The following is a 26,798-nucleotide window of genomic DNA, read 5'->3' as shown; positions in this document are numbered from 1 at the left end:
CTTAATTCACCTCTTTGCTTGGTTGCACTTTCATAGCCTTTTCCCATCCACTTGTCAGCTCTCTGAAAGGTCCCTCAGATTGGCCAACCTGAATGCCATCAAATCATATGGGGAAAAAATCAAAAACAAAAAGCTGAAAAAATAAAAGACCTTTCCGTCATGCAATTGTGATTTAAATTTGAATGTATCCAAATATTTCCTTTGGTAAAGCTTTTCACAGTCCCCTGTGCAAGGCAGCAATCAGCTGTTAAAAGCAGATAAATGAAAGAATGGAAAATTATAACACATTCCACCTGCATATTGGCTTTAACACAAACATCAATCATTTTCCAAGGTAATTAGTATTGTGCTGGCCTGCAGGGACCAGGCAAATGAAAAGGGTAAGATTTAATGCTCTATGCAACATGCATAATAAACACATGCACATCCACACATATGCACACATCCATAGCAAAGGGGTTTTCACAGATAAAGAGCTTGCCATAAAAGCTCCATGTGAATGTGATAAATCTCTTAAGACAAATTTAACCAGAAAAACACCACTGATGTCCACACCATTTCTCAAAGTTCACAGAAGTAAATGAAATATGAATGTGGTGTAAAGTCCTTGCCAAGTTCTCAGGCAGCAATACTTTCTTGATTAAGCAAGTCTATGAGGTACAAGAAGCTATTGTCCAAGCAGCTGGCAGCACATTGATTAATAATAGCACTAGTAGACATCTGAGACATGCTAAAAGTTATTGAATTCATTAAGCTAAATTCTGTTGCAACTTGAAATGGCTAAGAGTTTTGCCACTGATCACTGTTTAGGCAAGCTTGTCATCATTTCCCATAAAAAAAAAGCAATAAAGCTGTAGCTCCAAAAAACATTGAAAACCAAAATTGGACAGAACCCTAGGAAACACACAAGTTGTGAAACCATTTCATTTTAGAAGCTGATAGATAACAGCTCTAATAGCAATCAGAGTAAAAAGGCTTAGGCTACAATTCATCAGATACATTCAATCTAAACACACTATTAGCTAATATAGCAAAACACTCATAACTGATGTGTTTTATCTTTAAAATATTTTTGTTTGCTTTTGCACACACACATGCACACAAAGCCAAATGAACAAGACATTGATCTCACAGTCACACTAGGAGGTTCTAGTGTCCTTTATGAGTCTGTGCACAAAGGAAAAATAAAACAACTTTCACTATTGAAATCAATGTTAAAAAGCTGGAATGGAATGTGCAAGCCATCAAGTAAATGATTAAGAAGATGTCAGATAAATATTTTTAAGAGTCTTTACGGTTTAAATTCCTTTCCTCCCTCCTTTCTTTTACTAATTAAAATCACAAATGGTTCCAGATCCTAAAATCTGAAAACACCTTGGTGACTCAATGCAGGGAACCTAAAGTGCTTGTGATTATTGCTGCCGCATCATTGTCAGTCAGCTTGTGCCCTACTCAGAATTCAGAAGATGAGAGATTAACCTGGTCATTGACAAATTTTCCTACAGCCAGCATAAGCAGCACTTACACCTGCAGAGCAAAACACAGGTCATGCTTAATATAATAATCTCTGGAGAAAAAGGCCAAAAAAGAGGTGGTATTTCTTGCCTTCCTGAAATGCTGAAATAGGGAAAATTTCTTCTTCAGTTATTGCTCTGGGATAATACAGAGACTAAACCAGGGAGTCACTGCTAAGCTGTAGATGCCCTTTTCAGGTATAATTGATAGAATGCATACTGCCCAGAGCAGAAGACAGAGCTGGTCTTGTGGCCTGAATAAATCCCCTTGTGAGCATTCCTGAGCTAGCTCTCAGCAGCCCAGCTCAGGTGTGGGAAGCTATTCTGTGGCCTGACAGCCTGTCTGGCCTAGCAGGTAGGTGACAAAGCTGGGGAAAAAAGCTTTTTGAAGTGATCAAACTGGATTTGGTATCGAAAGGAGTTTGTCAGGAATAGATCTAAACCTGCACATCTCTGTTACTGGAAGTAAGAAGTGGAGGAGGTGGCACCAGACCATCCTGTTCACTTGCAGCATGTGAGACAGCAGTTCTGAAAGCTGTTCTTCATGACTGGTGCTACAACTCATAATCCACACGTGGCATTATTCAGCATCCAGCACAAGAGCCAGTGAGTGGAGGGAGCAGAGGACAAGTACACTGGGACTGGAATGTGCATGAGGGAGAAGACCCTAGAAAAGACTGGGTGAGGAGATCAGTGTGGGTGACAACAAGGAAGAGAAACTAGATATTTAACCTGGATCTCTGGTATACATTATGTGATTGATGATCTCAGAACAAGAAGCTCGTGGAAAGGGTGGAAACTGCACAAAGAATTTGAAACCTGGGACTGAGAAATGTCACTGGGGAGAGTGCAACAGTAGGCCACAGGCAGAGACTAGATGAGGAGGAAGGGAAAAAGATCAGAGGGACTGTGTAAGAAAGAGCCTGGTTATAGAAACAGAGCAGGGGAAATGTGAGTTATGATCCCACACGTTGCTGTTCTTCCAGTATTTCCTCACACGGGAGCCAACAACTTTGTAATTTATGCATCCTCTTAACCCCTTGGAGGTCTAGTCAAAAATAAATTTTGCAGAAATGAGGTCAGCTTTGCACTCCTTCCAGGGCTTAGGCTGTTTCTATTTTATTGTTTCCCCCATGCTGTGGATGACCCAGAAGAAAGGACACCTCTCTAACTAGTGGAGAATAGTGTCCAGCCTTTGCTGTTGGGCTTGGTCATCTTGCAAACAAACTGATGACAAATTCAGTGATTCTAAGAGACATCAAACAGAGAAGTGTATCTGTTCAGAAGTAGTAGCAGTGTTTCTCATTTAAAATTCAGGCACTGATAATAGACTGTGTGTGGAGGATTTTTGTTTATATTCTTCTCTTTTGCTTTTATGTTCCTGTTCTTGAAGAAATCTTTGGAAAATAGAATTTTATTCAGATGTCACACAGCTGACAGCCTGCTGCTGCTATCAGGAGATATATCTTATTTCAGCTGAGCTGATTTGACAGACACTTGTGAAGTTTCTCTGCTTTATGTCTCAGCTCCAGGAGACATGCTTACAGAAACAGAGCATTCTATCAATTCCACTTGTGACTAACAGATTATTATTGTTTGTTTCTTATCCCAAACAATCAATACTTGGCAGTCTGTCCTGAGACACACTGCATACAGTTCTTTCTCCTGATTTCTAGATAAGCTTTTCCCTGTTATTAACTTCATTTTCCTGTACATCAAGGTGGCTGGTGAGGCTCTTTGGGACATTGCTGTCAAAATGATTTTTCAATAGGAAACATTATTTCTGCAAAACTTTTTCCTGGGAAAATGGAGTGAGTGCCCAGCACTTAATATGCTTCAAGGGCCAGGGCAGATCATAGAATATGTCATTCTAGAAATTTGTATCTGCATCCTAGCTCAGGGGTCAGACATCATTATGTGGTGCCCTACGGTAGGAGATGTCAAGGAGGTAGCAAGAAAAAAGCAAGGACAGAGGGATCTGCACATTATATTTCTGTGAGACTCTGCTGCATCATATAAACCTGCTTAACAGGTAAATTTAACTGAAGCGAGACTTCAGCACCTTAAGAGGTTTTTGGGGTTAACAAAATAAATCTGTGGTCTGACTTCAAGTCATTTACCATTTTTAAATAACAGCAATATCATGCCAGTAAGGCCTGATATATCCAAAGTATGATAGCTCAAATGCAAGTCTGGTCACATGATTTTAAGTGGAATCTGGGCTTTGTCTTGTTTACATATTTTTTGTGAAGAAAAAAAAAAAAAATCAGTAAAATTTTCAATCTGTTTTGTGATTAAACTGAATCCTGAACTTTTTCCTCCAGGGCAAATATGAATTTGCACATCTGACTTGAATCTAAAACCTATTAGCATCCTCATGGTTTCACCCTGCAAAACCCTGTAAGAACTTGTCCTATGTGCTGCAGGACTTCAAATGGAGTTAAGACAGGCAAAACCCTAAAACCCTTCACTGCAGACACCTCTGCAGAGTCATCTCTCACAGTGGTGAAAGTCACAACATGAAAGACAATGACTGACAATCTCCAGGACTTCAGAGCTATTTGGTAATCAAGTCCCTAATTTCCACCAGTTTAACAGAGCCAAAAGAGCCTCAGTACACATGCACAGAGACAAGCAGACAAAAGCCCATCTACAGAGCCAGCCAGGCCCCATGGCAATGGCATGTTCCTTTGTCCATGGCAGATAATCAAAGGAGATCATCCTGGTTGTTTCCAGCATCCTTATTACAACTGTGAGCCTTTCTTAGCAGGGTGGCATTTTGTACCTGTTGCATAGGCACAGGATGTATTCAAGTCCCCTTTTGTTACATCACACCAATCCTTTCCTTCTCTAAGCTTTCATCCCTAAAGGAGGTCCTGTCAAGCTCAGGAACAAAACACTATTTCAAGGAAGTTTGAACAACTGATTCTTTATTCTTTTCTTGGGCTGTTGCTCTATTTAACTCAAGGGCACATTTTAAATAAATTATCAAAAAAGTTGCAGTTATGTTTCTGAAGCATTTAAGAAAGCAATAAGTGGCTTTGAGACTTCTGGTCATCTGCTGGTAAGTTATGGAAATCTTGACGAAAATGTCCTTGAGGGTATTTTCTAAAACTAAGACACTAGAGTATTCTCTTGACACAGACTGAGGAAGGAAAAAGAGAACAAAAACAATGCTAGATCTGCAAGGCAGAACTGCAGATCAAAACAGCTCCCTCAGCATTACAGTGTCCTCCTCTTGATGCTGCTCTTGGCTTGCCCGGTGTTTCCAAGCAGAGCCACACACAGTTCCTAGTTTTGGGAAGTGTTTGGCACTAGCAACACAATCATAGTTCAGATAACTGGGCATCAACACAATCACTGGTCAGATTTACCCAGGAGTCAGAGCAGCTGCCCCTACACACACAGACACACAGAGAGACAGAAAAACACACACACATGCACACTCCTGCATTCCCAGTGGGTCACATGAAATAGTGACCACATGCACTATTGCACCCAGCCTAGGCTAAACACAAAACCAAACTTGCCTGGCACAAGAAGCAGAATTAGCACTGAGGGAAAAGGTACCTGAAGCCACAATATACAGATGGAAAGCGCAGCTGAATCTACAGTTTCCCAAAACACAGTCTTTGCAGCAGTAGTATGAGAAAGGATTTGTTACAGAATTGTTGTACACCCTTTGCTTCACAGCTACTCTGTCTGCCAAACAGAAGACATTTATTTGCCTTTTGAAACTGAACTCAGAATTTTGAAACTGAATTGGTAGTGATACCATTTCTGTTGGCATCACTATTGACTTTCATGTAGAAGGGCTTTTTTCTACAGGACTGTATCTACTTTGTTTCTCAAAAATAAATTCTATGCAGGAATAAGATCTCTGTGGGGCGTGGTGTGTAAGAGCTCTTGTCAAACTTGTGACAGAAGCTGAAAGCTCTGTAAGCAGGGAATGCTGGAAGAGATGCTATCTGGTCTCCTTGCTAAGGCTGTTGAAATAAAGGCTGCTCTGGCAGAACCCTTCTCTGCCTGCCATGGATTTGTTACTCCAGCTTATGAAAGTGGATGAGGCACACTGGCCAAGAGGTCATCACTCACCATGACCTCTCTTCCTGTCCTTGAGAAAACAAGCCCTGAGTTTCTTAAATCACACACACATGTTAACAGGTACTTTGACCAAAATTTCAGCATAGCTCTCCTTCACTGTGAACACTTCATCTGTGAAAAGGGGATAACAATAAGACTTCACATTACAGGATTATTTACAAATCACAGAATCATAGAATGATTTGGGTTGCAAGGGCCCTTAAAATTTATCTAGTTCCAACCCTCCTGACACCAGTCCAAGTTGCTCTGACTCCAGCAAACTTGACCTTGGTCACTGCTAGGGATGGAACATTCACAACTTTGGACAACCTGTTCCTGTGCCTCACCACCCTCACAGATAGAATTTCTCCCTAATAACTAATCTAAACCCACACTCTTTCCATTTGAAGCCATTGTCCTGTGCCTTCTCACTACATGGCCCTGTAAAAAGTCTCTCTCCATCTTTCTTGTAAGCTCCCTTCAGCTACTGGAAGGCCATATTTAAATCATCGAGAAGCCTCCTCCTGGATGAACAAACCCAGTTCTGTCAGCCTTTCCTCACAGGAGAGCTGCTCCATCCAGATGCTCCATCAGCTGCTCTGATCAGCTTGGTGTCGCTCCTCAGGACTCCCTCCAACAGATCCATGTCCTTCTTGGCTGAGGATTCCACAGCTGGATTCAACACTCCAGCTGGGGTCTCACCAGAGCAGAGGGGCCTTGCCCTCCTGCCCACACTGCTCTGGATGCAGCCCAGGACACATTTGGCTTTCTGAACTGTGAGTGCCAATGGCTGGATCATGTCCAGCCTCATCCACCAGCACCCCAAGTCCTTCTCAGCAGGGCTGCCCTGATCTGGTCATGCCCAGCCTGTGCCAATACCAGGACTTTCCCTCAGTGAAGCTGTGCTGACTGTCTCAAATCATGTCCCTGTCCTCCATCTGTCTTAGCACAGCTCCTAGGAGGGTCTGTTCCATGATTTTTCCAGGCACAGAGGTGAGGCTGACTAGTTGTAGGTACTCAGGAAATTAATTAAGTAATTAATCCTCCATTAGAAATAAATTAACTGTTATCTATTAAAAGAATGGTTAATTTTAAAAGGACTTGCAGTTAAAAAAAAAAAAAAAAAGAAAAAAATTAGTTATTCCATTGCTAGAATTGGTAGAGCAGCATTTGAACAAACTTCAGGATTATGCACAAAATGACACATAATGCTATAAGAAAATAAAGACAGAAAAGTACACTTCCCTACAATCAAAAAGCATATTGTATACTTTATACACAAAAAGGTGCCATCTGGAGTGTCCTTTTTCCGACTGCAACATTTTAAATCAGTAGTTGTATAGAAGAACCCTTTATAGCTTGCCAAAATCCAAATCAAGAAAATTTTTTTGTAAGTATGATAAAAATTTAAACATGCAGAAAAGAAAAATGTTCATGATGGTACTACAGTGTGCAGCAAGACCTGGAGTTTGTAGAGAAGATGATCCTAATGGAAAGCTCACAAACAGCTTCACAGGTAAATCAATCTTACTTCCTCTTGTAATGATAATCCATTGCCACATATGACACTCGAGACTTAACCCATTATCATCAATAGAATACTTTGCATTGACTTAAGAAGACCAAACTTGAAAGCAGTGTAATAAATTAAAAATTAGTAAAAGGTGTTTTAATTGAAGAAAGCCATCTGCCAACAAGATCTACAAGACAGAGATTTTTTTAAATTGTAGTTATCCTTCACTGATGTTCTTGAACGAGTCACAGAAATCTTATTCCACAGAGCCATCATTGCCCTGTAATTTAAAAGCGAGTGAAAATCAGCACTTAATCAGATCAGAATGTGTTAGTCAGAAGACATGCACATAAAGACAACAATACATTATAAATCCATTTAGTAGAGCACCCTTCAGGATGATTTGCTCACTTTCAGAGAATACTGTCTTGACAAGAACCTTTAGAATAGCACTTACAGCTCTATTACATGACATGGATTTTCAACTAGAGTCAGCAGAAATATAATTTAAAAGTACTTCAGACTACTTCATTATTGACATGATGTCCAGGCTACAATATTCTCTCAGATAGCCATTGTCATTAGTGGAACTGCTCTGACATTCTTTGCTATAACTCTCAAGAACTGTTATCCTCTAATTGAGTAACTTATAAAGCAATAGACCTCTTCTATGAGAGATAGGAAGGAAGAAATAGAAAATCATTCTCTCCTGCTTCAATCATTTTGTTGCTCTGGTTATCCATAGAGATGCCTTGCTTGGGAAGTTTCTGTAAAGTTAGAAAGTTGGATTTATCTCCACAGACTGCAGGTGGGTGACACCCACTGAATTTATTAACACAGATTCTTCACAGAGCTACAACAATAATTCCTGGTGTTTTACTCACTGAAAGCATCCAATCAGTGTCTAAACAGCACACATTTCTGACTAGATTTAGAAAACCTGTCTTCTTCTCACCTTCACTCATGTAAAATATGCTGCTTGAGAAGGCAAAGAGCTTTTTGTCTATAACAAAATAGTCATTGCAATTGAATTAGGTCCTCAATTTGGAATTCAGATAATCAAAACACATATCAGGTGTCTAGGAATATCTGAACAGATGGAAACAAAAAAAAATTGACATTTCAGAATTATACCCTATTTTGTCATGGCCATACTAGTCAAAATTACTGGAGAAAAAAAAAAGCAGTGAAGGGAGTAGAAGGCCTTTACACATATAATGCAGCCATCAAAACTGTACCTGGCATATGAACACATGCACAGATGCTTCCTATACTAAACAGGGAAAAATTTAGGAGTTCTAATTTCTCTGAATTCCTAGCAGGCAATCTCTTCTAGATTTGACAATCTGTTGCATTTTTGCAAATGGAATGTGAGAAATCTACACCAAGTATCTCCAGGAGCTTTCAAACATCCTTACTGTCACATAATGGCGACAGTGAACTTCCTCAGAGCCTTCCTAGTTACTGCACTTATTTGTCAGCCTGGTCCTCAATGCACAAGTTTATCCTGCCAGGAAATAAAATGAGAGAAAGGAAATAGTTGGCAGGAGAACTGTATGTTCACCCTACTTCAGAAGAAAAAAGTAGGAGGAAAGAGTTACTCCTCCTTCCAAACCAACACATATAATAAATAATATGATAAATAAAAGTGTTTTTATACATCGTGGTATAGGCAGCTGTATTCAAAAGAGTGAACCACTGCAGATCATAATTAAAGTAGCTGGCATGTGAAGATCCTAAATACCAGAGAAAAAACAGCAGTCTGCCATAAAAAATGAATAAGCACTCACAGCCTGAGCTACATCTTAACCAGCAAGACTTTGTATGAGCTACAAAGGCATATGAGATACTGTAGGATTTTTTTGATAAAAAATCTTCCTTCTTCCCAAAGCAATCTTTCAATCCCTACCTAAGTTTGATTTGGATGATGGTATAAATTCTGACACCTTCAGAACTGTGCCAACAGTAGGTCAACTGTCCTAAGAAAACTAACACACACAGTGAGACCCTTAAAAGAAACAGCTTTTGAAGACAGATTTAAACACAAAATTAGCACTAATTCCACCAATTTGCTGATAGAAATGTGTTCTAGAAAGAAGGTTTACCTTTTACTAAGACCTTCATCACTTTTTGATCCACCATGCTTTGTGCATTCCTACATGCATATTCATCAGCTCTGGAACTAAGTGCAGCACCTTCAGCTCCACGAGTTCAGTAAATGGAGAATATGTTTGGCTGGCAGCAAAGTGGGGTCACAGTGAACTCACAAACACACATATAAATGTCAGCCATGCATCAGTCAGGGTGGCCACTGCTAACCCAAGGCCTTCCCTTGGTGGCTGTATCAGTCATGACCCCATCAAACCACCCTGTTGTTAACAGAACTGCTTCAACTGTGATGCTGAAATGCCTTCAGTATCAGCATCTCCATCACATTTTTGCTTTAAATTTAGACTGTCTGTAGTTTAAATGTAGGTATCAGCCTTTAAAAAAGAAATTACTGACTAAAATTTGATGGCCTGCTATAAATCAGATTTGATGATCCTGACCTTAAAACTTACTAATTTTTAATAAAAATGAAGTTTAATTAAACTCTGTCTTCTCTTTTATAGTGCTGCATTAAGACCAGTTATCAGGTTCTGCTATGGAAAATACTTCACAATCTTACAGAATGATTCCATAAAAGAATATGTCTATGGACAGAAGTAGAAATGTCCTTAAGTTTTTAAATTTTGTTCACCTTATAAAATATCTGTCTCAACTTAAGACTCAGTATTCATAAATCAGTACCTATAACATTGTACTGTATACATGAAAGTGTAAATGAAAAATAATCTGCTACATGAAATTTCCCAGATGCTTGCAGTTTACTGGGTAATGTATAATGTTTGTTCCTACCTGGTGATATCATAGGCAGAGACAGGGCACTTCTAAAGTCATGCAAATCTTTCACACTGTTTCTGGATTTATTGAATAACACAAGGTTCCCAAAAATCCCTTACCTGTAAAGTCAAACAGAAGCATATTTCTTAAATTAATATAAAATCCCAGATTCAGAAAATCAGCTGAGCTTGAAGGGACCCCCAAGGATCATCGAGTCCTGCTCTTGGCCCTGTACAGGACCATGCCCAAGACTCACACCATACACCCAATAGCATTGTCCAAATGGTTCTTGAACTCTGTCAGGCTTGGTGCTGTGGCCACTTCCCTGGAGAGTCTGTTCCAGTGCCCAACCACCCTCTGGATGAAGAGCCTTTTTCTGATATCCAACCTAAACCTCCCCTGACACCACCCCAGGCCACTCCCTTGGGTCCTGTCACAACTCACCAGAGAAAACAGATCAGTGTCTGTCTGTCTTCTTTTCCTCACAAGGGATGCATTCTTTGTTAGAGCAGAAGAATAAGACCAACAGTTTTTAAGAAGTTTGCAGAAAATAGTGGAAATATCTCTCAACATGTTGCCCTTTTCGCCACTCGTCTTTCTCTATGCATAATCTTAATTATGTGCACTTGCTGTCCCATCACCAGTTTTCCAAGTCACCTGTAACTCAGCTTTTCCCTCTGCTCTGTCTCATGGTAGACAACCTATGTTGAAATAGGAAATTAATAAATTCTGTGCTTCTATCAGACTTTCAGATCTACAGTACTTAGGTGAATTTAAATTTGTTAACCACAGAATGCACAAGAATCCATTAACGTGTGCATAGGACTTCTGAATACAATGCTTCATCTAATCAGTTTTTTAGCAACCTCAATGACAGCTATGGTGATAGCCACTGTGTAGTGAAAGAGCATTAACAGCATTTCACATGTATATTTTTACTGAACCAGAGAATTTTTTAATTTAATTTCAATTCTCATTATATAAGGTCTGATTGAAAATAACAAACCTAAAAGGAAAGTGATCTCATTTAACTGTGCTTGATTAAACTTCATTTTAAAAAGGTTGCTTTCACTTCATTTTATATAACTGATTGGGGAGGGTGGGGGGTGGTTAATGACAAATAGTAAGGGGGGGTTGCATTTAAAATCCTACTCAGCAACCTGATATGTCTCAGTACCAGAAACTGCAAACAGTGAATGAATTATGGGCTTCATTTATCTTTCCCTTTTTATCAGCCACATTAAGAAACTCACTTATTCTGAGTGCTGTTGGCTCAAGTCCTTTGGAGCTGGCGTGTGGTACATTGCAGTGACTGATCATTGTGTACTGCTGCTGCACTGTGACAGGGGGATGAATAGCAAATGAATAAATGTCTCTGGGAAGGGAAGGCCAGAATATCCACCAGTTTAAGACTATAGTTTTTATCACTGAAGACTCACAAAATATAGTCCAAGAACATAATAACAAGCAGGCTGGTCATTAGAGATCACATAGTACTGTCATTTAAAAAAATACATAAATCTCAACATCCATGCAAAGCGGGTCAAATTGTCTTCATTTTGAAGACAATTTAAGACATAGAGGTTAAACAAATCAAGTAAGGTGATATAGCAAGTCACTGGCAGAGCCAAGAACACAATACCAGATTCCTCACTCTACACCTAGTGTTCTTATCACTGGGACACAGGCCTAAATAATAAGAGGCTCCAGCCTGATGGGAATTAAAACATCCCATAAGTTCTACTTGCAAAAAGGATTTGGAGTGTGCATTTCAGTGCAAGAAGAGGTGGTTCACATCAACCCCTGCTCCCACTCCACAGCTATTGCAGAGGTCATGATCACTTGTTTCCTCTCCTTTCATTCCTCAGCCTGATCATTATCTCCTTAGGGATAATTAAATACGGTTGTACTATACATTTCAAAATGTGCAGTACTCATGCTTTTTTCACTAGGACATTGTACAGTCAAACAAAAAAGGTGTTTTCTCCATATAACCTCTACCTCTGTTATACAGCCAACCAATATCCCTCAGTCTTCCTATGTTGTAAGGCAGAAGAATCACATAACAAGAATTAGTACTAGTAATATATTAGTGGAAGGGGAGAAGAAGAAGGAGCAAATGGATTGAAAAGCCTACATTCCTCACCCTTTGTGAGAAGTGAGATGAAAAAATATGAGCAATAATGGATAACCGAACAGATGGGTTATTATCTTCATTGAAATATGACATTTCCTCAGGTGAATGGCTTTACTGGCTGATCAAGATTGGCACTTTGCCCTCAACAGTAGCCATTCCTCAGTGTTCAATTTATTAGCAAAAGAAAAGAAAATGTAATACACATAGCCATTGAGAATTCTCACTGGCATGTGATAATAGTTCATCTCTCTGAGTCAAGGGAGGAACACACTCTTGAAATTTTTCCAGCACATTTCATTTTGAAAATATGACCCTCCAAACTAATTTTAAGTCCAAGTTCAGATTAAAGTCATCAACAGACTCAGAAGCTGATATAAACAGGAGATTAATGTAAACAAAGCATCAAAATCTAAAGAGAGCAGATGAAGATAAAATCATGAAAGGTCTTGATCCTCAACTAGTAATCCAGAAGAAGAAACGTGCCATATGTGTACCATATAGCCACGGCATAGGTTTCCCAAGAGAATCCTCCAAAATAATTTTATTTGCAATCAGCCTCAGTTCTCCTTCTTGACAGCAGAGATGAGAGACAATCAAAGACAACTTCTTGTTAGGTAAGATAACCATGAGCCAGTAGTGTGCCCTTGTGGCCAAGTACCCAATGGTATCCTGGGCTGCATTGGAAAAAGTGTGGCTGGCTAAGGGAAGTGATCCTGCCCCCCTGCTCTGCATTGGTGAGGCCACATCTGCAGTGCTGTGTCCAGTTCTGAGCTCCTCTGTACAAGACAAGGAACTGCAGGAGAAAGTCCAGCAGAAGGGCACAAACATGATTAAGGGACTGAAGTTTCCCAATTTTCGAGGAGTGGATGAGAGATTTGGGCCTGTATAGACTGAGAGGTGCCTGAGAGGGGACCTTAGGAATGCTTACAAATATCTTAAAGGGAGATGTCCAGCAGATGGGGTCAGACTCCTTTCAGTGATGCCCAGTGGCAGGACAAGGAGCAATGGGCACAAACAGGGGTACAGGAAATCCTATATAAATATGAGGAAAAGCATCTTTAGTGTGTGGGTGACTGAGCACTGGGACAGGTAGCCCAGAGAGGCTGTGGAATCTCCTTCCATGGACACATTCAAATCCTGTCTGGGCACAATCCTGTGCAACCTGCTCTAGGTGAACCTGCTTTAGCATGGGGGCTGGAACGGATGATCTCCAGAGGTCACTTCCAATCCTGACCTTCCAGTGATTATATGAAGGTCACGTTGTAGGAAATGAAGCCCTGAAAAGAAAAACTACTTTGATTAAAAAAAAAACAAAAACATATATATATATATATATCAGAATGGGGAAACTATTCTTAAACATTTTCTCACACCCAGAAACAGACTGCTCCCAATGGACATTTTTGCCCTAAGATTTTTCAAGAGTCTGGATGTGGATTGAAATTCTGTGCTGTGGGTTTTTTGATTTTTAACCTGGCCAAGGAGTAATTTCAATCCTTTCTTATTTCTCCACATTGCAGAAACCTTCAGCAGCAATATTTGAAGCAATTTTACCTCCTTAATGATGTCTACACAATAACAGTATCCCAGGGACAAACCTATCTCTTCCCACTGACTTATTAAGGGTGGAGAGGAGTGTAGGTCATGTTTCATCAAGACACCTTGTGTAGCATAGCTTTTTTCTTATTTGTGTACACAGTGAGTCAGGTTTTGGAGCTGTTAAATTGGATTTTAAATGTTTTGACAGATATTACATTTTAAATCGGATTAACCTCTGTCTTCAACCTCCAAAGTCTGAACAAATTATTACATATATCCTACAATGATATCAACAACAAACAGTTAGAATCCACCAGGTGAAAACTTCAGTGCTGTAGCCTTAGGCAATGCACAGCTAGACAGGGAGCAGAGAAGAAAAATAGCATGCATAATTATGAAATGAATTATTAGACTCAACCAGAAACAAAATTGCCATGCTACCCTAAGAAGATGCAACACATGGCAAGCTCTGATGCACCAGATGTAGCATGGAAAAACCAGAAGAGTGATATTTCTTCAAGAGAAGAAGTTCCAGAGAAGAAATCAGCTTCTTCTCCCATGAACTTGTGTCAGAAACACAGACTCATGGAAAGTTAATTTCCTATGCAACTAATTTTTCTCTCTTGCAACAGCGGAAGGAAATTCTTTGGAGGCAGATAATATTTAAGATTGGTCAGAAAACAATATTTATTCTATGTCAAACAACCAGGATTTTTAAAGGAATTTTCCTTGTCCATCAAGAGAAGATGTGGGGTTTTAATTCTTTTAGGAGGGGAGAAGGTTTGCATTCTACATTTTCTTGATTTTACTTTTTTGATGGAAAACTATGTACTTCCTCAGAACATCCAGCTGTCTGTAGGATAGATCAGCTCCATAGATTTGTGCAAACTTCAGGGTTTAGTTCATTGTCGTAAGGATTATGCTACTGGATACTTTATCAAGAATGGGTTATTCACTGTTCTGTGGAGGTCTGACCCAAACTTCACATCAGAAATTTTCTTGAGAAAAGAAGTTGGTAAAAAGATATATATTTTTATGAACTTCAATCTTTCACTGAGTTCATTTTAAGAAAAGATATTTTGATGAAAACTTCTTGCTCAGTCTTTTCATGAACCAAAATTCTTCATTTTTAATAGCTACAAGATAAATCTCTGCCCTCACCAATATCCATGTTTCTGCCAATCCATTTCCAGGCAAATCAGAGCAAAGCAGGGCAAAGGCTATCATTGCCTTGAAAATCTGTATCCATGCCTTTATTTCTTCCTGCCGTTGCTGCTGGAGACAAAATCTCAAGAGCTGTACTTCTTCAAAGCAGGATGAAATTATCTTCTTGAAAACAACAAAACAGAATAACTTTTAAGGGAAATAAATACCGAACATAACCTCTGTGTCACCTCCTTTAGCATCTCCCGATTTCTTCCTTTGAGCTTCCCAAGCTTTGCTTTCTCTTTCCTACTCCTGCCTGAAAAATTGCTGTGTTTTTCACACCCTTATGCATTTAGCCTCACAAGAAGGCTATGTTTATCTCTGTTTTAAAAATGGCTAGCAAGCTGGAAGAAAAAAAAAAAAACAAACACAAAACAAACAAACAAACAAACAAACTGCAACATAAAGCTAGAATTTCTGAAATATCCAAGCAACACAATATTTTTCATAGATAGGTTGGTTAGCAACCTCTCTCCCCAGCAAACCCATGTCCACAGGCACAAACTCACACCTGCTGCGTGGCCTCTCCACTGGCTGTTTCTGAAGATCAAAAAGCACCCGAGCCCACAGACCTGACCGTCACCCCTACTTCCTTCAGGGAGGAAGCAGAAAAGGAGGGAGGGCTGTACAGGTCTGTGCAGGGATGAAAAGAGCTGGGAACAGTTCAGTGACCCTGGATCAACAGACTACAGCAATGGCAGGACTCCTCTAAACACAGGTACATTTGTCACACCTGCCTGCCTGCTATTGCCAGGGTACTGAGACCTGTCACTTCAAATCTATCCACAATATATTTCAGATCTGTAAACAAGTTCTTCTGCAGCAGCTTTGGCTCTTGGCTTAAGGAACAGGCTCTTGGTGGGTTGGTCGGGTGTGAGGCATCAACACACTATAACAGACAACGTAGGAGTCTGCTTGCAAACTACTCTTCCAGCCAAGAATGTTTCACTTTTTTTTTCTAGCATTGAGAAAATAAAATAACTTGCAACTAGTGAGATAATAGAGTTACTCCACTAGCTCAAAGTGGTACGAATCAAGCCTTATATATGATCTACAAAACAGTTACGCAGCTTTTATAGAAATAAGACAAAATCAAACATTAACTGGGTCAACAAAAGTAGTGGAAAATTAATACAATTATTTCACACTGTTTCAGGAACCTTTTGTCAGAAATTAATCTGATAAGGTTCACATTCCTGTTGGCAGACTACCACAATAGGTGTTACATATTCAAATCAATGTCCAGGAAAAAAAATTCTTCATATCCAAATCTTTTAAATTGCAAAACTGAATGTGTTTCATGTTCAGAGTTCACAGTAGTATCTTCTGTGAGGAGTGTAGTATTAGCTGATAAAGTGCTAGGCTTTGAAAATATCTGTAGTTGATAGAAATAGGGATGAAAGAAATTTTTCTCATGAAAGAGAAAGGTCATCAAATTGAAAGGAAAAGAAATGGTATCACAGCGTCATGACCGACTGCCCAATTTTAAGATTCAGTTCCAGTATGGGAATAAAATTACCAGTGAAGAATCCAACGACAATCATATGTGGGTAATTGTTTGTACACATTATTTAAAAGATCTTTAAAGCAGCAATCCCTGGGGGAAAAAAATTATAAGTGGATAAAGGTCTTCACTTGTAAAATAAATTGTTCATTGTGTATTGTTTCTTCAGATGAAATTTCCATTTTGAATAACTGATTTCATTTGTTCTCACTTTTCCTCATTCTTTTCTTCTCTTCCTGCGAAAAAAGAAATAGTTTTCTCCCTTTCACACAAGAAAATATGTAAAGTCAAGATTGTTTACTACCTGATGTACCAATTTGAAAATGAAACAAAGGAATGTATTTTTAAAACAATAAATTTCCAGTATGTTTACCCCTTGCATAAACAAACAGAACTGGAGTTTGCAAGAAATATTAAAGTTAATTTAAATTGCAAATCTGACCTTATTAAAATGGCTTTGCAGAGAGCTATAAACAAACTGTATGTGAGCTGGTAATGTAGCCAAAATAACACATTCTCAACTAGCATTATAATTAAAGCAAAAAAAATATTGTTTTCACAGTTCTGAAAATCTCAGAAGGGGAGGAGGATTTAGGAAAATGTTATAAGGAAATCTTAAGTTTTGGGGGAAACAAGTGTTCCAGTTGGATCTCTCTTTAAAGAATTCTTGTGACATTTACTCTTTCAAATTCAAAACAAATTCTGATGAACAGCTTGAAAATGAAATGTTATTAAGTACTTATTAATTTAATGTATTTTGAATGCTTTTCTCCTACAACCACTACATTGCTTCTTAATGTTTGAAGCACAACCATTAAGATTTACTGCATCTTCTGTGAGAATAAAAATGGAGCAATTAAGACTGTGCTTGTATCTGAAATGGATGTGGAGAGCTAATAAATTTCAGAATTAAAAGCTAATAGATAGGTTGGGCTTCTTTCTAGGTTTATGGAAAATCTATACCTGAAACTCTATTTAAAACAGCATAATGTTAGCAAGCAAATTGTTTCCTCTTACTTACAAACATAATACAGCTTGCAGAAGACCAGGAAAATTAGATGGAGCAGAGGTGAAACTCAACAGGAGACTTCTACCACCCCAAAAGTCTAACATGATTATGCCTCTCTGGTTCAGCTTGCATGGCTCTAGGTAAATGTAAAGGTGCACTTGCTCCTTTAGAGGAGTAAAGGTGTTTTCTGTTACAGGTGTGCAGGTGTTTTCTGATCACAAAGGTGTCTGTACTCATGTTCATGTCAGAAGGGTTTGTTTGTGCATTTATTTCACTGAAGTTGGTCTGAAGTAACTATATGTAATTAAGTTAGTTACTTATTGCCAAGAGTACATTTTCATTTGGACTCAGTACATCCAAACACAAAATAGTCAAGGACAATTTTACTGATGGAAAAAGAGTAAACCTAATACTAAAATAGACAGTGATCCTCTAAGGCTACTTCAAACAGGGATGCAAAACTGAGTTTCTCTGTCTTTCAGTATCTGTGTGGGAATTTTCAGTATTTTGTAAGACTGGGTTTGACTGTCAGTTGCTTTCCAGTTTAAGCAGAGCATACAGGGAGGGAAGAGCAGTGCCCAGAGTCAAGGTGTTGTTCCTCATGGCTTCACAACCACTGAACCTCCTAAAGTCCTCCAGCATGCAGAGACACACATTTCTTCAATACCTAGAGCTGTGCTTGAAAACAGAGACCACCAAATCTCTGATGAAAGCTTTTCAGTCCTTCTTGCTGTGGCAAAAGCATCAGAGTAATTCTTTGTAGGGCTTTCCTTCATGTCAGGGTGGTGCCCAGTGTGAGTATGTATGGCTACTCATGTCTGTCTCTGGGCTTTAAGGCATTTTCTGAATCTTCAGAGAAGACTAACATGAGACTTCCCCTTTTCACTGCCTCTGGTCAGAATGAAAATATCCGGATCCATTTGCAGCAGTTTGGTTTTTTCTGCATCAGCACAGACTAATTCCAAATGCAAAACAGGAAAAGATGAATCAGGAAAAGATAAGCAAACTGTTGTAAATTTAAAAAAAAAGCTAGAAAAACTGGTGCAGATTCTGGATTAGGCTTGTGGCAGATCTGTCTGCTTCCAAAGGAATTCCCAAAATTAATTTCTTGACATGCTGCAGGATTCTGAATCACAATAACCAAAGTTTGTGTGGACCATTCTTTTTACAGTGTTGTTACTTTGGCAAAAACATCCTGGCCTCAGTCATCAGCTCTACTTACCACCAAACTGAAAAATGAGCCATTTCCCTCCAACAAAAAATAAAAAAAAATAAAAAAATAGGCAAAAGGGAGGAGGGAAGCAGTTGTGCTAGAGGGCATAGGGTTAGAAAGATATTATTGTATGTAAGTAAGGGTTTTCTCCCCATGATCCTTCTAGGTTTAAGCTTAAAATCCCCCATCAGCTATATGCAAATGCTGTGAAGCTGGGTTTGTAAGATTCTATGGATATGATGAATGCCCATCTGCATTCTCTAGTCCCTGTGTGCAGAACTCGGATCTGCTCCAGCTGAGCCTGGAGCCTGATCTCTCAGTGAGAGGCTCCAGTTGAATCAGAAGCTACAGAGCACTGGCCTGTAGGCAATCTCAGCCTGCACTTCCACTGGGCTATTTTTCAGAACCCTTCAGTAATGCTCTCTTCTACCTCACTGATAACTGTCCCTAAAGGTTATGGGCAGCTGGGCTGCACCAAGCTTTTGGTTACTCACAGCACAAAACCAACAGTAATCACAGTTTGGTGAGTGGCATAATCTAGATAACAGCATAGCAAGATCAAACACAGCTTCTGAGTGCTGACATTGAGTGCAAAAATTTGACTGTCCCCTGTATGACAAAGGAGCTGACACTCCTACCTAGTTCCTTATACTTTGAATTCTTCCTGGATATTCTTCTCCATCTCAAGAAGAGTCTTCATTCCTGCTGGATTCTGAACAAATACAATCTCATTTTTAGCCCAAGAATAAAGCAAAAAGAATTATAATTTAGAACAGACACCCCTCTTCCCCCAGTCTCTTGACTGAGAAAGGAGAGCGGCAGACATACACCAGTGCCAGACATGCTGGAATATGATCCATATGGGGATAGATCCAGGGACTGGAATGGAGAGGAAATGTAATGTGAGCCAAATCCTCAGCCAAGGAAGTGCTACCTACATCTGTATCATTCTTATGAGGGAAATTCAGCCTAAGAGATTATTTTCCATATGGCAGATGGAATCATTGTTATGGAAGACACCATGTTTTAGCTTCTTTACTAAAAGAAGCTGTCATACATCTTTAGTTCCCTTTCCTTCATAGCTTTTGTTGCTAAAGGTTACCAGGTGCATGTGAAGTAGCCCCAAGCAAGACCACTAAATACACAACCAAAATTAATTCCACCTTTTTGAGTGGAAAAGAAAAAGATTCAAAATCAGGATTGCAGGTATGGCAGATGTGACTACACGAATCAACAGGTAGTATGTCACATTGAGAAGGTCCTCAAAGACTTAAACTGATATCACTATTATCCAGACAGCTCTGATTACAGGTCCGGTAGGAAGTATGAAGTAGAGCACCATATCAGTGCAAATATCTGAATTCTAGTTCAGTTTCCCAATGAAGTTGATCTCATTTTATACTGAGGATTTTCACATGGGAAAAAGGGAAGATAGATTGTTTCCATTTATCGGTGTGAAAATCAGTCAAACAGCAACAAAATATTTCCTTTTCACTGTTTTCCTGCTGCTGAAAAATCACTCCTCCTTCCAAGTAGGATGTCCAACAGATTAAAAAACAGTATAAAGTTTCCCTCAGTCACAGATAACATTTATATGACTATCAGGGCAGAGAGCAGAACTGCTTTCTGACCTGTTACAGACCACTGAAAAGGGGCACACGTGTCGTGATCAGGGTTGGGCCATGTGATGGTTATCAGTGAGATAAGGAGAGGGAAAGAGAAAGATGCTAAAGTCAAGCTCTCAGAGGCGAGAGATCCCTGAATGGTGATTTCATTTGCAGGCTCCCTTTGGCCCCCTCCCATATCAGTCTCATGATGGAGTCCCAGATCCAAAGTCCTCCCTCTACTCTGCTCTTGGGCTCCCAGCTCAACCTACACCTGAGTTCTGCCCCACCTGCACTTAGGTCAGAGAGCTGCCCCACAGCCGAGCCACAGAGAGTTCACAGGTGCAGTCACACTGTGTAGCTGTGACTGCAGCACTCTGTGAGAATAGCAGGTGGGTGAGCAATGGGTCACCTGAAAGAAATACAAGCCAATGGAGAATACTCAGAGAGATTCAGAATTGCAGTTTAAAGCCATAATTACTTGTGCCCTGGGCATGGAAAATGAATTATTGCCTTCCTCTTGCAGCAGTCTTTTATACATATTAGAAGATCAAACAGCCACACATTAATTTTTTTTTTTCTGACAAGCCATGTTTCTCTAGGCCTTTGATTATTCTCATTGCTTTTCAATTACATTCACATATTTCTTTGTTAACATACAATTTACACTAATAATAAGCAGAAGATCTCTTAACTCTTCAGTTAGGACTGGGATGACCAAACACTCCAAACTGAAGAAAGAGAACAGCTTTCAAAAAAGACTGAATTTCCTCCTTGGACAACAGATTTTAAGGGTGGAAAAGGTTTCTACCGTCAATAGGTATAATGATACATTAAAAACCTCTCTGGACTCTTTTCTTGAACTAGTACATAAAACAAAATTCATCTGAAGGTGAGACAGCCACATGAGAACTCTCTAAATAAGAAAAAAATCTATGAGATATTTCACTTAGAGCCATAGAGAAAGAATAGACTAGACTAGACTAGAACAGAATAGAATAGATTGTTTCTGTTGGAAGAGACCTCAGATTACAACAGAATATTTTATTTGGAAGCTACCTGCAATAATCATCTAGTCCAACTCTCTAACCAACTGAGGGCTGATCAAAAGTTAAAGAACATTTTTAAGGGCATTTTCCAAATGTCTCTTAAATACTGTCAGGCTTAAGGCTCCAAAATCCTGAATTATGGGACCAATGGTGCCCACACTTTAGACAGATGATGTAAGATCTGTTTGCAAGAAGAGGCAACCCCCTAAAGCACTCGATGTCTTCACAGCCCTATGTGTGTGCTCACCACTCTGGAAATGAGTCCATTGCCTGAATCCAAAGTGGCACATGCCTGGCATCCAGATGTCCCTGAAGATGCATTTAAACCTTATCTTTAACTTATAAAATCTGTTACCACCTCCACTATTCTAAACCTTTATCCACAAGGCACTGAACAGGCTCTCAGGCAAGATGCGTGAAACCAGAAGTATGGTTTGCCCTGCATACTAACACTGCTTCTGAGACAAAAACACTGCAAGCACTATCAAAACAAACACCTCTGAGCACCTCTCCTGCCATGTGCTGTCTGTTCTACAAACTTCTTTGTATTTGCAGGGATCTGGAGAAGTCAGGGAAAGGCTGTGTTTCCTCCCCAGTGCTTCCCTCCTTGCTTTAGATTTAATAATAATAGTAAGTCACTGTGAGCATGTACAAGCACAGAGGTTAAAAAAAGCCTCTGAACATTAATCTCTGCAGAAAAGTAAATTTTTTAGATTATATTATAAACCAAACTATATTCTTTATTCTTATTAAGTTACAAATCTTCTACATACTCCTTTCCTACTCTCCAACCTCCTTCATGCTGCACATATACCAGACTGACACCAGAAGTGAAGGGGAAGGACAAAATCAGATTTCTAAAATGAACTCAGAAAGTACATTGCATTGCTGCAAAGCACATTTTGCAGACAGCACTGAAAGCAAATTGAAGCACAGGCAAAAAAACCTCCTAAATCATGGCAATAAATGCAAATATTCATCACTGGGAGATTATACACATGACATGCCAAAACTGAGCTGAAAAATTACGTTCAGGAGCAGCCTCACAATAACTCTGACCTTTTCTCTATTACTGCATTAGATAATTATCAGACCAGGAAAACCATCAAGCAACACACAAAGGAGGCAATGCAGTGCTCACAGCTCTTTGCTTTTTACTTCATTGGGTTGTCTGAATTCAGTCAGTTATTATTCAGCAAACAGAAGTCACCAGTTACAGGCTGAAGGATAATATTTTGCTAGTCTGTAGAACACAAGTGAAAATAGCAGCAGAACGAGCATGTATCTTTACGTTGAAACTGATTACCATTTCTTAATAGAGCTGGGAATATGCTGAAGACACAGTATATACATATCCAGTATAGCAATTAGCATGTCATGCAGATTGCTGTGGAAACACATTGCCATTTGCATGGAAACCCTCACAAAGTCCAAGGGATTCTTTACAAAAAGCAACAACAGATAAATCCTTACATCTCAACAGCTGAATTAAGTATGAATCCTCCAGGACAACCTTGGCATCAAAAGAAGGATGCATACCTGTAAAAGGGAGAGAGGCAGAGACCAGTAAGGAGATTTACTTTTGTTTGAGGCCCCCAAGTACCAGGACAAGAAGTTGTGATACCTTGTGACTAGCAAAGCAAAATGTGAAATGTTGAGGATACTTTGGGGTAAGAAAGGTGATGGAAGGCCAATGGTGATTGACTTAGGCATGAAATATAAGGCAAATAGTTACTGTTTTATTAATAAAGCAATAGCTCAGGCCCTGACATAAAACAGAGCTCTCACATGCTCATTTTGTGGATTAAAACTGAGTCAATAATAGCTTCAGGGGTCTGGAGAGTTCAGTGAGGAGTAAGACAGAAGGACAGACTGACCCAGAGGGCTGTTTGGCAATGAACCCACAGAGACAGCTCAGATTTGATGGTCAGCAGGACACGATGTTTCTCTTCACAAAGAGTATGTGAAAAGGAAAGGTTAGTACTGAGCACTGTTTGAATAGAGGGAGAGCTAGCAGGTGTGGACTTGACATTTCTGAGTATAAGGCTGGGAAGAGAAGCTTTCCTTGGGACAGCCAGTGGAAATTTCAGGCAGTGAGAGCTAAACGTTTCACAAGCCCATCAGGCAAATATTTGAAAGAAAGATGACACAATAAATGTGGCATTTTATAACCTCAGCTAATGAGCAGGCTTCAGTACCTACTGCTCTAACATTACTGAAAATCAGAACACTACTTAACCTATTTCTCGTCAATGCAGATGTTTTATCCTCAAGTTTAATCTCTTTTCCTCACTTTTTCCACTTGTGATCAGCCAAGAGTATTTCCCCCTTTGCAAGGCTGCTGAATTCTGTCTTATGTAAAAAGCAGGACTATTGAATGGAATAATTCTCTCTGGGATTTACTTCTTTTCCTTGTTTTGATGGGTAAACACCAAGTCACAATGACTTTTTCCCCTCTCTTTATTGTCAATATAAAAGACACATGCTGCTTTTAAAAGACCTATCAAAAGTAAAGAAAAAATATTTCCTAAAGGTTTTGCAATAGTCCTATTTGGAATAAAAATAGATAAATAGGCAGAATAGAAGAGCTAAAGGAGACAAAAGTGCAGGGCATCAGTCTGATGAAATATAGTTGCTACAGTTTGACAAGGACTGAGGGGCTGTTTATCCCAAATCTCTTCCTCAAATCCATGAGTTGTGGGTGCTCAATCTGTACATTTAATTAATCCTACATATATCTTCTGAATCAAATTTGACCAAGTTTTTAAAGCTCTCAAGATTTCCCTATCACTCTGATATTACAGACCAGAACAGCAACTGCTGCTCAATTCCTGTAAGAGGGAGGCCAAAAACCCTCTTGAGAAAATTTCTTGATGCAGAAATCCTGAAAATGAAGAAAGCTTCATTAGAGAACCAGATCTTACCTCTTCAATTATGACTTTTCTAGAACCACTGGAGCCCTGCTCATCCCTTCCTTACCCCTTTTCTTGAAGGAAATCTCCAGCTAAACCAGAAAACCTAATCTTAACGTTCCCAGCATTGATGGGGATGGAAAAAACAATTAGGGGAAATGATACTTTTTTCTTTGATAAAAAAACTTTCATTTCTGCCCTCAGATAAAGATATGAAAAAGAGGAGAAACCTGATTCTGCAGGTCACCCTCACAGTCCTGACTTAATAATAAACTCAAAGGTTCTATAGCAAAAGGACAAGAAGGATAGAGAAAGTAGACATTATTTTTCTCCCTCTGTCCTGAGTCACCTGCTCTGCCATGGAGAGAAAGTGAGATTTTTTTTCACTCTAAAGTGGGTGGGTTGTATCTGTAGTTTGGAATAAAGGATCACAAAGAATTTAGTGCATATCAAACTTGCAATCCCAATACTCTGTATGAAGAAGGCCCTGCTCACCTCACTCACTGCTGGAACACAGCACAGAGATAACAATGAAGAAGATTCTGTACCCATGATCACGAATCAGAGCAGGTAAACAGAGCACAGTGAACATTATAGGTTACAGGGCTCAGAGCCTGAGTGTTGCAAAGCCTGACACTGACTAATCAAGTCCCACAAAACATGAGGACTTATCTAACACCAAATCTGACAGACAGATATTGAGGAGGCACCTTGCATCCTAACATTTCTGTGTACCTTTGGCTGGTACATAAGCCAGTGAGAGAAATCTCCCTCTCAGTGGCCTACAGCATCCTGGGTTTCCTTCAGAGGCTTCCTGTCCAAGTTCTAGCCAGATAATGAACACTGATGACCTGAGTGTGCCCGGGTGGTGGTGCTCTAGGCATGTTCTGAGAGAGCCAAAGGCATCGGCTCTCTCCCTCAGGTGACTCAGCCAGCTGTCCCAGGACAAATTGGGCTTGTGCTGCACTATAAAATGGAAGCCATTCTATCACTGTCTAAGGAAAAATGACACTCCTGTAAATTTACATTATTATTCTGAGGGGGAAATTGTTTTTTGTGATTAGTGTTCAAAGAACCCAGCCATTTCACTGAGCAAAGCACACTCCAGGAAACATACTGCCCCAAAGAACCCATTCCTACAAAAGCCAAGACAAAGAGGAGGAAATACAGTCACATCTGCAGAAGTGAAGCAAAAAAGAATTTACTTAAGTGTTGTGCAGAAAGTCTGTGGCCAAGACCAGCTGTTTGAAACCTGTCAATCCTACAGCTAAGACACAAGATTCTGCTTCCTCTGCAAGCCCAGTTCTGACAAACCTTTAGCTTGTTTTTGAGCCTTTCATTTCACTTCACTTTCACTGCTAAAAGTAGTATTGATCTCCCAGGAGGAATAAAATATTTCTTTGCCTCTCTGAGGTGCCATGGCAATTAAGATGGGTATAACTTTTTAGGAAGCTACCGAAATGGAAGGCACTTAGAAGTTCAAAGCAATATTATTATATTGCTCAGAAAATGACACAATATGCTGACAGAAATTATGCAGTATACTGCTTAATAAACTTAGAGCCAGCATAGTAAAAATTCTGTCAGTAATAAACTTCTTTCCCAGTTGACTGCAGTCTTGCGTTGCCAGAAATTATCATCATCTTGCAGGTCCTATAGCACTCCACCTTCATACTCAGTAAAATGGTACCCCAATGACATTGGCAGCCATATTATTTATTATCTAAAGTAATGAAAAATACAAATAATTGACCTTGGAATTCTTGGGCTTACTGCTAAATTGACCCATTAAAAAAGTAATAATACTTTATGCACACTTAGGTGAATGTGTTTCCATCTAAGTGGGTATGCCATCAAGATGTGGATCTGCCTGTATTTAATATCTTGGAGGTAACCTTTATTCCCCAATACATTTCTCTTCTTTGTTGCCCCAGATATAACTTACACTTATTGTCTTATTGCAGAAGCACCTGGGCAATCACCTGTCCCTGCCTGGTCTACAAAGTAACCAACACACATCCAGAAGGCCTGAAAACAATACCAAACAATAAACCATTAGCTGATATTTGTTCTACTTTAGCACAGTGTCATCTTTTCCTATTATTTTTTAAAAGGTCATAGATTATGTATTTGTGTACATGGGTGATTTGGGAGAAAAAACATGTCACCACATATGCCAATGGCCAGTAATATCAATGGGATCCTTTTGAAAGGCCTCTGATTTACTTCCTGTTAGTCGTAAATGATCTGGACATCGATTATCTGATCAAAAACATCATCTTGTCCACTCGACTGTCGGCACTTTCTAAATGGAGAACGACACAATCTGAGAGTAATTTGTAAATAACAGAGCGAAAGCTGTTCACATAAACAGATCGATGGACAAATGCATAAAGGGAATGGAGCCTCCTGACAGATTACTCATAAAAACAAGTTATTAGAATTCATTAAATAAGCATTACCAGTTTACCAGCTTTAACTATCACACAGCAGCAGATGACGGATTTCAGAGGACACGGCTCAGCAGTCTGAGCACAAGGTATTTGAAGTATTTGAATGCCTGTGAACTACTGGTTTGAATCCAGGCATAAGGCATAACATTTTGTCCCTTTATGGATGATAAGCCACATAT

At 39.4% G+C, this 26,798-nt stretch overlaps 1 long non-coding RNA gene across 1 annotated transcript; it reads right to left on the bottom strand.

The window, feature by feature from the left end:
• Positions 1–26,194, bottom strand: LOC135302081 (uncharacterized). The gene is made up of 7 exons (XR_010363772.1): positions 26,112–26,194; positions 22,728–22,793; positions 11,247–11,330; positions 10,438–10,694; positions 10,009–10,112; positions 8,529–8,617; positions 1–88 (listed from the first exon to the last, which is right to left on the bottom strand). It is a non-coding gene; the product is annotated as an uncharacterized LOC135302081 (long non-coding RNA).
• Positions 26,195–26,798: the final 604 nt, after the last annotated feature.

Source organism: Passer domesticus, chromosome 6, assembly GCF_036417665.1.
Source record: "Passer domesticus isolate bPasDom1 chromosome 6, bPasDom1.hap1, whole genome shotgun sequence".
In the NCBI taxonomy this organism is placed as follows: domain Eukaryota; kingdom Metazoa; phylum Chordata; class Aves; order Passeriformes; family Passeridae; genus Passer; species Passer domesticus.
This window is presented reverse-complemented; position numbering and strand designations above follow the sequence as displayed.